The sequence below is a fragment of the Octopus bimaculoides genome, chromosome 15 (assembly GCF_046866305.1).
Source record: "Octopus bimaculoides isolate indiv1 chromosome 15, ASM4686630v1, whole genome shotgun sequence".
In the NCBI taxonomy this organism is placed as follows: Eukaryota; Metazoa; Mollusca; class Cephalopoda; order Octopoda; family Octopodidae; genus Octopus; species Octopus bimaculoides.
Window position 1 is genome coordinate 30,113,824 of NC_142942.1, and position 14,409 is coordinate 30,128,232.

General features: G+C 35.1%; 2 non-coding genes across 2 annotated transcripts; both read left to right on the forward strand.

The window, feature by feature from the left end:
• Positions 1–1,437: 1,437 nt before the first annotated feature.
• Positions 1,438–1,509, forward strand: Trnap-ugg (transfer RNA proline (anticodon UGG)). Its single transcript has one exon. It is a non-coding gene; the product is annotated as a tRNA-Pro (tRNA).
• Positions 1,510–8,218: 6,709 nt separating this feature from the next.
• On the forward strand, positions 8,219–8,290 carry Trnap-ugg (transfer RNA proline (anticodon UGG)). The gene has a single exon. It is a non-coding gene; the product is annotated as a tRNA-Pro (tRNA).
• Positions 8,291–14,409: the final 6,119 nt, after the last annotated feature.

The following is a 14,409-nucleotide window of genomic DNA, read 5'->3' on the forward strand; positions in this document are numbered from 1 at the left end:
TATAGGCGTATGTATATGTGTGTGTATGTATCTGTGTGTATATGTATGTTTACATATTCGCACATATATATATGTATATGAATGCATGCGTGTCATACATTCTTTGCTCTCTGCTTCCTATCTATCACTAACCTATCACATACGTCTATTTATAGTAATTTGACATCCTTGTATTCTTCCCTCCACTTCAGATTTTACTACCAAAACTACTATTCACTTCGGTATCACCCCACCTATACCTTTTCTCTACCTTTTCTCTACCCATCCCTTAATGTAAACGTCCCTAGTGCAAGCCACATATGCGTTTCAAAGACAATCTTAAACACACTTTAATAGATCAATATCGATACTAAAACCTGGGAAGATCATCAAATTGAGAATTGTTGGGGAATATGATTGCCACTGGTGTTAAAGAATTCGAAAACGACTGGATTGCATCCGCTGATTTGGAGATGTAAATATATAGAGAGAATGTGAACTCGCTCTATTTCGTGCGACCAGTGTTGTGTATGCTTCCCAAAGGCCATAAGCATTGTCACAGAGGCGCACCCGCCGACAAGTGTGGTATCTTGCGCATCAGCAGCAGAGTGCGTTAGTTGGCCTGTGGACTCACTCAGTATTGAGTGATCCCAACATCCGATGGTCTGGCTGTTTCTGTAAAGCTGATTTGTAGTCGGAAGGCTAACTTGTAGGTCCCTTGCAGGCCTTGGGTGTCATATAAAACACCATCGACGATTGGCGGACCAAGCGTGAGATGTTTATTAGAGTGCAATGAGTTTAAGAAGTGGTCTTACACGGTCACGAGCTGACTTCCACCATACACACACACACACACACACACACACACACACACACAAACATACATACATTCACACGCACATACATACATGCATACATACAAACATACATACATACATACATACATACATACATACATACATACATGCATACATACATATCTCAATTACCATAAGTGCTTACTTTTTCCAGTCGCCAATCTCTCATTTTCTTTTCAGCTACCTTTTCTTCACATCGTGACATCAACCGTGTCATGTTCACTTCTAGCCGCGTGGCAACCATTTTGCCGAAACGGATGTTTTCGTTCTTTAGCACCTGACGGTATCTGCCGATTGAGAAATATCGGCAATTTCCGTCACATGTTGCGCCGTTAAAAATTTTGAGAGTTAATCTATCATATATGAATTGACAAAGCGAAATAAACATCACTTCCAGTTGAGCAATAAAAATCTCTAACAAACTTTTATACTTAGAATCAGTTCTTTTAATAAGATATATTCAATCCCGCACTAAAAGCCCATATTTTCTATGGATCATTTTAATGTATATGAAATATAAATAACAAAAAATAAATAATCCAACGATTACCTGTCAATACGGAGTATGATGATTAATTTTAGGTACTTTTTTACAACTTGTGGCTCGTTGGTATAGGGGTATGATTCTCGCTTTGGGTGCGAGAGGTCCCGGGTTCGAATCCCGGACGAGCCCGCAGTTGTTTTGCTTTTTGTGGTTCCGGTTAAATTTTATAAGTGCCTGCATAAGCGTTTGTGTTCTCTTTTAACGCTTTCAGTTATTATCTGAATACTAGCTGACTCCGTGCCGTCAAAAATGACGGCTAATTATAGTATTTTATATATATGAATAAGGTACAAAACCAAGTTTTTAGCTTAATTCTTTTATTACTAAGTTTTTTTTTTGCGAAGAATCTATCCGCAACTAACATCCCTTGAATAAAATTTTAAGCTTTCCTTCCTTTTTGTACGACTTAATGCCACATAAAGCTGGCCGTGACTAAATGCAGGAGCAGGCAAGTTAATACCAACTTTTCCGAAGCGACGTTCATGACTTATAGTTGATGTAAAAACTCACTATTCAAAATTTATTACATAAATTTCTTAATATAAATGAATTAGGCACATGAATGAACTGTTAAATGTGTATTTATAATGTACTTTTCAACTGCAGTCGCTTTATATTCTTGATACACCCAGTCAATAATTATTTTCTCTAATGAGTTTGTATACGTATACGTTTGTGTAGATGTGTGATTATAATACACTACTCAATGTTATCTAGTGGTTGTATTTTGAGATGTGTCATCGATCATCGTTACTTACTGAAAGAACGCTGGTTAATTTATGTATAGTTACTGAAAGACCAGTGGGTAAAAATTAGACTATGGATGGTAAATCAAACTAATACACTTGTCAATGTTATTTAGTGGTTGTATTTTGAGATGTGACATCGATCATCGTTTGTTACTGAAAGAACGCTGGTTCACACATACAAACAGTCACATACTTCCCATGTACACGCACACACATACACACATATACTCACACAGAGTTGAATCGCTGTTTGATTTTTCTTTTCAGTGTTGAATGTTCACGATCCCACTTCCATTACACACACGCACGCACACACACGCACACACACGCACACACACACACACACACTCACACACACACACACACACACACACACAAACAAACAAACATTCACATACCTCCCTTTTACAAATACACACATATACTCACAGAGTTGAAACGTTGTTTGCTTTTTTTCACGGTAGAATTTCCATCATCCTACTATCAAGTTTGCCATCACCTCTTCCTTCCTTATTCATGTATCGCCGCTTCCGTTCTCATTCATATGTTGTAACGGAGAAAAACACAAGAGTATTATTATAGTAGATACACGATGCTTTCTTTGCCACTTCCTTTCTCTCATTCCCTCTCAATCATGGCTATTACTCTCACTACTTCTCCTTCACTGACTTACTATTTTTTCTCCTCTCCCTTCACTTAGACCACTCTTTCTCTTACTCCTTCCTATTGCGTGATTTTGGACACGCACGCACGCACGCACGCACGCACGCACGCACACACACACACACACACACACACACGCACATATATATATGTTTGCTGAATTTTCTTGAGATCATTCTTAATAGTCAGACCGCATATATATATATATATATATATATATATATATATATATATATATATATATATATATATATATATATATATATATATATATATATATAATTTATTATTAATAATTATTAATAAATTATAGGGTGGGAAAGAAAATTTTAGAAATTTTATTTACCACCAGTGGCCTAGCGATAGTAAAAACAGTCAATAGACTATGTATTATTCATTAGAAATGCAGAGACGCCTATAATAGGACATCTACTCGCTAGAAATAGCAGCAAACATACCACAAAAGTTAGGGATAATTTCGAAAGGAAATGAAAAATAAAAACTTTTACCAATCTATATTCTGTACCATGGTACAGAATATAGATTGGTAAAAGTTTTTATTTTTCATTTCCTTTCGAAATTATCCCTAACTTTTGTGGTATGTAGTATTTTTGCTGCTATTTCTAGCGAGTAGATGTCCTATTATAGGCGTCTCTGCATTTCTAATGAATATATATATATATATATATATATATAATCATAAATATACAGGGGTCAGCATAAGTTGCTTCACCAACATACTGAAAAATTTAGAAATAGCAGTCAAAGAACTACTGATTCTAAACTACAATTTTTTTCTCTAACGGATGGCGATTTATTTTCTCTTAGTTAATAATTAACTCCGACAAAATAAATTGGTTAATAGATACCAAGGTAGCAAAGATCACAAAATGACTGTGGTGTAACTCCTGTTTATGAGGTAGAAACTCCCTGTTATTTTGGGTAATTGAGTAAATATAAAAATTTAATAAATGGAGTAATACGCATATGTTAAATGAATTCTTTTATTTCCAACATATGTTTCGAAGATTACAAATGGTTTTCTTCCAAAGGAATAGATGATGTTGATAAAGATGTAATCTTCTCTTCTAGACAGAATGAGATAACATAGCCAAGGCTGTGAGGAGTTTTCAGGACATTTATAACGAAATAGTCTCACAGCTGTTTCTGGGATATTATGGATTTCCCTTCATCACAGACGGTGTGAGAAAATATTTGAGTTCAAATTATTATGGAAAAGGGGGAGATGGGGAATATAGAGGGAAATAAGAGAATGAAAGTAGAAATTAAATATATAAAGATATTGTAGTTGCAGTTCCATTATTCGACGAAAATGGTGTATAGAAGTGGTAAAAAAATTTCCTGCACATGGTATGTAAGTTGCAATAGCAGTTCTTGTTTTTTCATTTCAAAGCATGGAGCCGTAGAATCAGTGTTGTTCGTTCGAAAGGGTTTTGTGGTGTGAATGAAAATTTGAGAATGTATTGTGGATAGATGGGGGAGGAGAGATGTGTATGATTAGAAAGAGGAATAGGATAGCTTTAGCGTAGATCTATTAAAGATAGAGTAATAGATCCCATACGCACACGTATAACACTAGATCAAAAGCTAAAACAGCAAAAACGGCTAACAACAACGAGCCATGCTACCCCGTCCATTTTCCAAAAATATAGATAGCAATACTACTTAATACCCCCCACCCACCAAAAAAAAGAAGTGGTCTATTCTGTGGTATACACCCCACTTCTCACTAAATATTAAGAACTTAGCTAAATCCTTTTTAATATACTGGACTCCAACTTCCCCCGTCAACATCAATATTACTCTATCTTTAATAGATCCACTCTAAAGCTATCCTATTCCACCCCACACCACCCAACTTCGAGTCTGTCAAAGCAGCCTCTAACAAACAAAAGCTTTCTCTCTACTATCAAAACTTACACTATAACAATTCTAAATACACGAGCACCTAACGTACACAGCTCCAGCATTGAACCCCATACGTTAGACCACAGCCATAACCCAATCCTACTAATACTACCCAGAATACTACCACAACTTCCACCGCCCTTACAGATAGAATAATTAACAACAACGCTAGCAATAATGACAATAATTGTAATAATAATATTATTAATACCAATGACTTAGACCTTTCTACCCCCATCTCTAACGTCTCCTCTAACAGTATTATTTCCTCCATTCTTAAAAATAATCCCTAAAATACACCCACTTGTAACTGCCGTCCTGAGTCCATCTGCCCTCTACAACCCCATTGTGGAAGATCTAATGTAATTTATAAATGCACCGACCTCAACACATTACACAATTCTACAGCTGTATACATAGGATCAACCATAAATTTTAAACAACGGTATACAGCTCATCTCAATTCTTTAGATACGAGAAACACAGTAAGTCCACAACACACGCCAGTCACATACATTATCTCAAAAATAGAAATACTCCCTACACTTTGTCATGGTCCATAAAAGATTCAGGGCTTCCATACCAAAGCCTTAAAGAGGCATTCCACATATTAAAACACAACTCGTCAACGCTACTAAACAAATATAATGAGGCCCTAAGTACATGCAACCACCGCTTTTTTCATACCTTCAAATTTACCACAAATCTAAATGCAACCTAAATAATCACACAGTATATATCCATAAAACTCCGTAGGTAATCTCCAACAACCCTACTTATCTCCATTTTAATTTTTAATCTTTAATTAACTCCCCTATTTTACTTTAAGGGTCACAATCATTTAATACTACATATATAGACATACAAGCGAATACATGTGTGTGAGTGTAAATGTGTGTACAGGTAATTTATGTATGTATGTATGCATGTATGTATGTATGTAGGCATATGTATATATATATATATATATATATATATATATATATATATATATATATATATATATATATATATATATATATACATATATACATACATATATGTGCGTGTGTGTATATGTATGTATGTGTACGTGCATATATATATATATATATATATATATATATATATGTACAAACATATATGAATGAGTGTGTATATGTGTATATATGTATATGTAAGTATCTGTATGCGCGCATGCGCGTGACTGAAAATGCGTGTGCATCTGCGCGCACGTATGCGCGTGTGCATGTATATATACATGTGTGTGAGTGTAAATGTGTGTACAGGTAATTTATGTATGTATGTATGTATGTAGGCATATGTATATATATTAGCCTGATAGACTCGGCTATGTCAAGATTGACTTATGTATTCTTCCTCACATTTGGATTTTTATGTATTCTCTCTCCCACTTGGATTTGAAATGTTGCCACATTTATAAAATATCTTTTCTACAGTAATTTTCTGCATTTTCATGCAGCTGAAGATTGCTCTTCATATTGCATTTAATGTAATGCTCGCATTACTTAAATAAATTGGAGTAGCATGAAACGTGCGTACTGCAATCACCTTTGAAATCCGTGTTGCTTATTTTTTGATTTTGATCACCTATCCTTTTGGGATACGATATTTGGGTGCCTACGCATAAGTACCATATTCAACCTTGAATCTATATCTAAACCGTCTATATATATATATATATATATATATAGAATTATAGTATGTTGGAGAAGCAGGTTACTGTCAATCCCTATATATTTATGATTATATATATATATATATATATATATATATATATATATATATATATATACATATATACATACATATATGTGCGTGTGTATATATGTATGTATATATATATATATATATATATATATATATATGTACAAACATATATGAATGAGTGTGTATATGTGTATATATGTATATGTAAGTATCTTATGCGCGCATGCGCGTGACTGTAAATGCGTGTGCATCTGCGCGCACGTATGCGCGTGTGCATGTATATATACAAGTATGCGCATGCATATTTGTATATGAATACATTTACGGATGCGCGTGAGCATGCATGTGTGTATATGCATGTGTATGTATAGGCGTATGTCTATGTGTGTGTATGTATCTGTGTGTATATGTATGTTTACATATTCGCACATATATATATGTATATGAATGCATGCGTATGTCATACATTCTTTGCTCTCTGCTTCCTATCTATCACTAACCTATCACATACGTCTATTTATAGTAATTTGACATCCTTGTAGTCTTCCCTCCACTTCAGATTTTACTACCAAAACTACTATTCACTTCGGTATCACCCCACCTATACCTTTTCTCTACCTTTTCTCTACCCATCCCTTAATGTAAACGTCCCCAGTGCAAGCCACATATGCGTTTCAAAGGCAATCTTAAACACACTTTAATAGATCAATATCGATACTTAAACCTGGGAAGATCATCAAATTGAGAATTGTTGGGGAATATGATTGCCACTGGTGTTAAAGAATTCGAAAACGACTGGATTGCATCCGCTGATTTGGAAATGTAAATATATAGAGAGAATGTGAACCCTCTCTATTTCGTGCGACCTGTGTTGTGTATGCTTCCCAAAGGCCATAAGCATTGTCACAGAGGCGCCCCCGCCGACAAGTGTGGTATCTTGCGCATCAGCAGCAGAGTGCGCTAATTGGCCTGTGGACTCACTCAGTATTGAGTGATCCCAACATCCGATGGTCTGGCTGTTCCTGTAAAGCTGATTTGTAGTCGGAAGGCTAACGTGTAGGTCCCTTGCAGGCCTTGGGTGTCATATAAAACACCATCGACGATTGGCGGACCAAGCGTGAGATGTTTATTAGAGTGCAATGAGTTTAAGAAGTGGTCTTACACGGTCACGAGCTGACTTCCACCAAACACACAAACACACACACACACACACACAAACATACATACATTCACACGCACATACATACATGCATACATACATACATACATACATACATACATACATACATACATACATACATACATACATATCTCAATTACCATAAGTGCTTACTTTTTCCAGTCGCCAATCTCTCATTTTCTTTTCAGCTACCTTTTCCTCACATCGTGACATCAACCGTGTCATGTTCACTTCTAGCCGCGTGGCAACCATTTTGCCGAAACGGATGTTTTCGCTCTTTAGCACCTGACGGAATCTGCCGATTGAGAAATATCGGCAATTTCCGTCACATGTTGCGCCGTTAAAAATTTTGAGAGTTAATCTATCATATATGAATTGACAAAGCGAAATAAACATCACTTCCAGTTGAGCAATAAAAATCTCTAACAAACTTTTATACTTAGAATCAGTTCTTTTAATAAGATATATTCAATCCCGCACTAAAAGACCATATTTTCTATGGAACATTTTAAAGTATATGAAATATAAATAACAAAAGATAAATAATCCAGCAATTACCTGTCAATACGGAATATGATGATTAATTTTAGGTACTTTTTCAACTTGTGGCTCGTTGGTCTAGGGATATGATTCTCGCTTTGGGTGCGAGAGGTCCCGGGTTCGAATCCCGGACGAGCCCACAGTTGTTTTGCTTTTTGTGGTTCCGGTTAAATTTTATAAGTGCCTGCATAAGCGTTTGTGTTCTCTTTTAACGCTTTCAGTTATTATCTGAATACTAGCTGACTCCGTGCCGTCAAAAATGACGGCTAATTATAGTATTTTATATATATGAATAAGGTACAAAACCAAGTTTTTAGCTTAATTCTTTTATTACTAGGTTTTTTTTTGCGAAGAATCTATCCGCAACTAACATCCCTTGAATAAAATGTTAAGCTTTCCTTCCTTTTTGTACGACTTAATGCCACATAAAGCTGGCCGTGACTAAATGCAGGAGCAGGCAAGTTAATACCAACTTTTCCGAAGCGACGTTCATGACTTATAGTTGATGTAAAAACTCACTATTCAAAATTTATTACATAAATTTCTTAATATAAATGAATTAGGCACATGAATGAACTGTTAAATGTGTATTTATAATGTACTTTTCAACTGCAGTCGCTTTATATTCTTGATACACCCAGTCAATAATTATTTTCTCTAATGAGTTTGTATACGTATACGTTTGTGTAGATGTGTGATTATAATACACTACTCAATGTTATCTAGTGGTTGTATTTTGAGATGTGTCATCGATCATCGTTACTTACTGAAAGAACGCTGGTTAGTTTATGTATAGTTACTGAAAGACCAGTGGGTAAAAATTAGACTATGGATGGTAAATCAAACTAATACACTTCTCAATGTTATTTAGTGGTTGTATTTTGAGATGTGACATCGATCATCGTTTGTTACTGAAAGAACGCTGGTTCACACATATAAACAGTCACATACTTCCCATGTACACGCACACACATACACACATATACTCACACAGAGTTGAATCGCTGTTTGATTTTTCCTTTCAGTGTTGAATGTTCACCATCCCACTTCCATTACACACACGCACGCACACACACGCACACACACGCACACACACATACACACACACACACACACACACACACACACACACACACAAACAAACATTCACATACCTCCCTTTTACATATACACACATATACTCACAGAGTTGAAACGTTGTTTGCTTTTTTTCACGGTAGAATTTCCATCATCCTACTATCAAGTTTGCCATCACCTCTTCCTTCCTTATTCATCTATCGCCGCTTCCGTTCTCATTCATATGTTGTAACGGAGAAAAACACAAGAGTATTATTATAGTAGATACACGATGCTCTCTTTGCCACTTCCTTTCTCTCATTCCCTCTCAATCATGGCTATTACTCTCACTACTTCTCCTTCACTGACTTACTATTTTCTCTCCTCTCCCTTCACTTAGACCACACTTTCTCTTACTCCTTCCTATTGCGTGATTTTGGACACACACACAGACACGCACGCACGCACGCACGCACACACACACACACACACAAACATATATGTTTGCTAAATTTTCTTGAGAACATTCTTAATAGTCAGACCGCATATATATATATATATATATATATATATATATATATATATATATACATATATATATATATATATATATATAATCATAAATATTATACAGGGGTCAGCATAAGTTGCTTCACCAACATACTGAAAAATTTAGAAATAGCAGTCAAAGAACTACTGATTCTAAACTACAATTTTTTTCTCTAACAGATGGCGATTTATTTTCTCTTAGTTAATAATTAACTATTTTGGGTAATTGAGTAAATATAAAAATTTAATAAATGGAGTAATACGCATATGTTAAATGAATTCTTTTATTTCCAACATATGTTTCGAAGATTACAAATGGTTACTTCCAAAGGAATAGATGATGTTGATAAAGATGTAATCTTCTCTTCTAGACAGAATGAGATAACATAGCCAAGGCTGTGAGGAGTTTTCAGGACATTTATAACGAAATAGTCTCACAGCTGTTTCTGGGATATTATGGATTTCCCTTCATCACAGACGGTGTGAGAAAATATTTGAGTTCGAATTATTATGGAAATGGGGGAGATATGGAATATAGAGGGAAATAAGAGAATGAAAGTAGAAATTAAATATATAAAGATATTGTAGTTGCAGTTCCATTATTCGACGAAAATGGTGTATAGAAGTGGTAAAAAAGTTTCCTGCACATGGTATGTAAGTTGCAATAGCAGTTCTTGTTTATTCATTTCAAAGCATGGAGCCGTAGAATCAGTGTTGCTCGTTCGAAAGGGTTTTGTGGTGTGAATGAAAATTTGAGAATGTATTGTGGATAGATGGGGGAGGAGAGATGTGTATGATTAGAAAGAGGAATAGGATAGCTTTAACGTAGATCTATTAAAGATAGAGTAATAGACCCCACACGCACACGTATAACACTAGATCAAAAGCTAAAACAACAAAAACGGCTAACACAAACGAGCCATGCTACCCCGTCCATTTTCCAAAATATAGATAGCACTACTACTTAATACCCCCCACCCACCAAAAAAAAAGAAGTGGTCTATTCTGTGGTATACACCCCACTTCTCACTAAATATTAAGAACTTAGCTAAATCCTTTTTAATATACTGGACTCCAACTTCCCCCGTCAACATCAATATTACTCTATCTTTAATAGATCCACTCTAAAGCTATCCTATTCCACCCCACCCCACTCAACTTCGAGTCTGTCAAAGCAGCCTCTAACAAACAAAAGCTTTCTCTCTACTATCAAAACTCACACTATAACAATTCTAAATACACGAGCATCTAACGCACACAGCTCCAGCATTGAACCCCATACGTTAGACCACAGCCATAACCCAATCCTACTAATACTACCCAGAATACTACCACAACTTCCACCGCCCTTACAGATAGAATAATTAACAACAACGATAGCAATAATGACAATAACAGTAATAATAATATTAATAATACTAATGACTTAGTATCAAGTTTGCCATCACCTCTTCCTTCCTTATTCATGTATCGCCGCTTCCGTTCTCATTCATATGTTGTAACGGAGAAAAACACAAGAGTATTATTATAGTAGATACACGATGCTCTCTTTGCCACTTCCTTTCTCTCATTCCCTCTGAATCATGGCTATTACTCTCACTACTTCTCCTTCACTGACTTACTATTTTTTCTCCTCTCCCTTCACTTAGACCACTCTTTCTCTTACTCCTTCCTATTGCGTGATTTTGGACACACACACACGCGCACGCACGCACGCACGCATGCACACACACACACACACACACACACACACACACACACACACACACACACACACACACACACACACACACACATATATATGTTTGCTGAATTTTCTTGAGATCATTCTTAATAGTCAGACCGCATATATATATATATATATATATATATATATATATATATATATATATATATATATATATATATATATAATCATAAATATACAGGGGTCAGCATAAGTTGCTTCACCAACATACTGAAAAATTTAGAAATAGCAGTCAAAGAACTACTGATTCTAAACTACAATTTTTTTCTCTAACGGATGGCGATTTATTTTCTCTTAGTTAATAATTAACTCCGACAAAATAAATTGGTTAATAGATACCAAGGTAGCAAAGATCACAAAATGACTGTGGTGTAACTCCTGTTTATGAGGTAGAAACTCCCTGTTATTTTGGGTAATTGAGTAAATATAAAAATTTAATAAATGGAGTAATACGCATATGTTAAATGAATTCTTTTATTTCCAACATATGTTTCGAAGATTACAAATGGTTACTTCCAAAGGAATAGATGATGTTGATAAAGATGTAATCTTCTCTTCTAGACAGAATGAGATAACATAGCCAAGGCTGTGAGGAGTTTTCAGGACATTTTTAACGAAATAGTCTCACAGCTGTTTCTGGGATATTATGGATTTCCCTTCATCACAGACGGTGTGAGAAAATATTTGAGTTCGAATTATTATGGAAATGGGGGAGATAGGGAATATAGAGGGAAATAAGAGAATGAAAGTAGAAATTAAATATATAAAGATATTGTAGTAGCAGTTCCATTATTCGACGAAAATGGTGTATAGAAGTGGTAAAAAAATTTCCTGCACATGGTATGTAAGTTGCAATAGCAGTTCTTGTTTATTCATTTCAAAGCATGGAGCCGTAGAATCAGTGTTGCTCGTTCGAAAGGGTTTTGTGGTGTGAATGAAAATTTGAGAATGTATTGTGGATAGATGGGGGAGGAGAGATGTGTATGATTAGAAAGAGGAATAGGATAGCTTTAGCGTAGATCTATTAAAGATAGAGTAATAGACCCCACACGCACACGTATAACACTAGATCAAAAGCTAAAACAGCAAAAACGGCTAACAACAACGAGCCATGCTACCCCGTCCATTTTCCAAAAATATAGATAGCACTACTACTTAATAACCCCCACCCACCAAAAAAAAGAAGTGGTCTATTCTGTGGTATACACTCCACTTCTCACTAAATATTAAGAACTTAGCTAAATCCTTTTTAATATACTGGACTCCAACTTCCCCCGTCAACATCAATATTACTCTATCTTTAATAGATCCACTCTAAAGCTATCCTATTCCACCCCACCCCACTCAACTTCGAGTCTGTCAAACCAGCCTCTAACAAACAAAAGCTTTCTCTCTACTATCAAAACTTACACTATAACAATTCTAAATACACGAGCACCTAACGTACACAGCTCCAGCATTGAACCCCATACGTTAGTCCACAACCATAACCCAATCCTACTAATACTACCCAGAATACTACCACAACTTCCACCGCCCTTACAGATAGAATAATTAACAACAACGATAGCAATAATGACAATAATAGTAATAATAATATTATTAATACTAATGACTTAGACCTTTCTACCCCCATCTCTAACCTCTCCTCTAACAGTATTATTTCCTCCATTCTTAAAAATAATCCCTAAAATACACCCACTTGTAACTGCCGTCCTGAGTCCATCTGCCCTCTACAACCCCATTGTGGAAGACCTAATGTAATTTATAAATGCACCGACCTCAACACATTACACAATTCTACAGCTGTATATATAGGATCAACTATGAATTTTAAACAACGGTATACGGCTCATCTCAATTCTTTAGATACGAGAAACACAGTAAGTCCACAACACTCGCCAGTCACATACATTATCTCAAAAATAGAAATACTCCCTACACTTTGTCATAGTCCATAACAGATTCAGGGCTTCCATACCAAAGCCTTAAAGAGGCATTCCACATATTAAAACACAACTCGTCAACGCTACTAAACAAATATAATGAGGCCCTAAATACATGCAACCACCGCTTTTTTCATACCTTCAAATTTACCACAAATCTAAATGCAACCTAAATAATCACACAGCATATATCCATAAAACCCCGTAGGTAATCTCCAACAACTCTACTTATCTCCATTTTAATTTTTAATCTTTAATTAACTCCCCTATTTTACTTTAAGGTTCACAATCATTTAATACTACAAATATAGACATACAAGCGAATACATGTGTGTGAGTGTAAATGTGTGTACAGGTAATTTATGTATGTATGTATGTATGTATGTATGTATGTATGTATGTATGTATGTATGTAGGCATATGTATATATATTAGCCTGATAGACTCGGCTATGACAAGATGGACTTATGTATTCTTCCTCACATTTGGATTTTTATGTATTCTCTCTCCCACTTGGATTTGAAATGTTGCCACATTTATAATATGTCTTTTCTACAGTAATTTTCTGCATTTTCATGCAGCTGAAGATTGCTCTTCATATTGCATTTAATGTAATGCTCGCATTACTTAAATAAATTGGAGTAGCATGAAACGTGCGTACTGCAATCACCTTTGAAATCCGTGTTGCTTATTTTTTGATTTTGATCACCTATCATTTTGGGATACGATATTTGGGTGCCTACGCATATGTACCATATTCAACCTTGAATCTATATCTAAACCGTCTATATATAGATATATATATATATAGAATTATAGTATGATGGAGAAGCAGGTTACTGTCAATCCCTATATATTTATGATTATATATATATATATATATATATATATATATATATATATATATATATATATATATATATATATATACTTTTATATATATATATATATATATATATA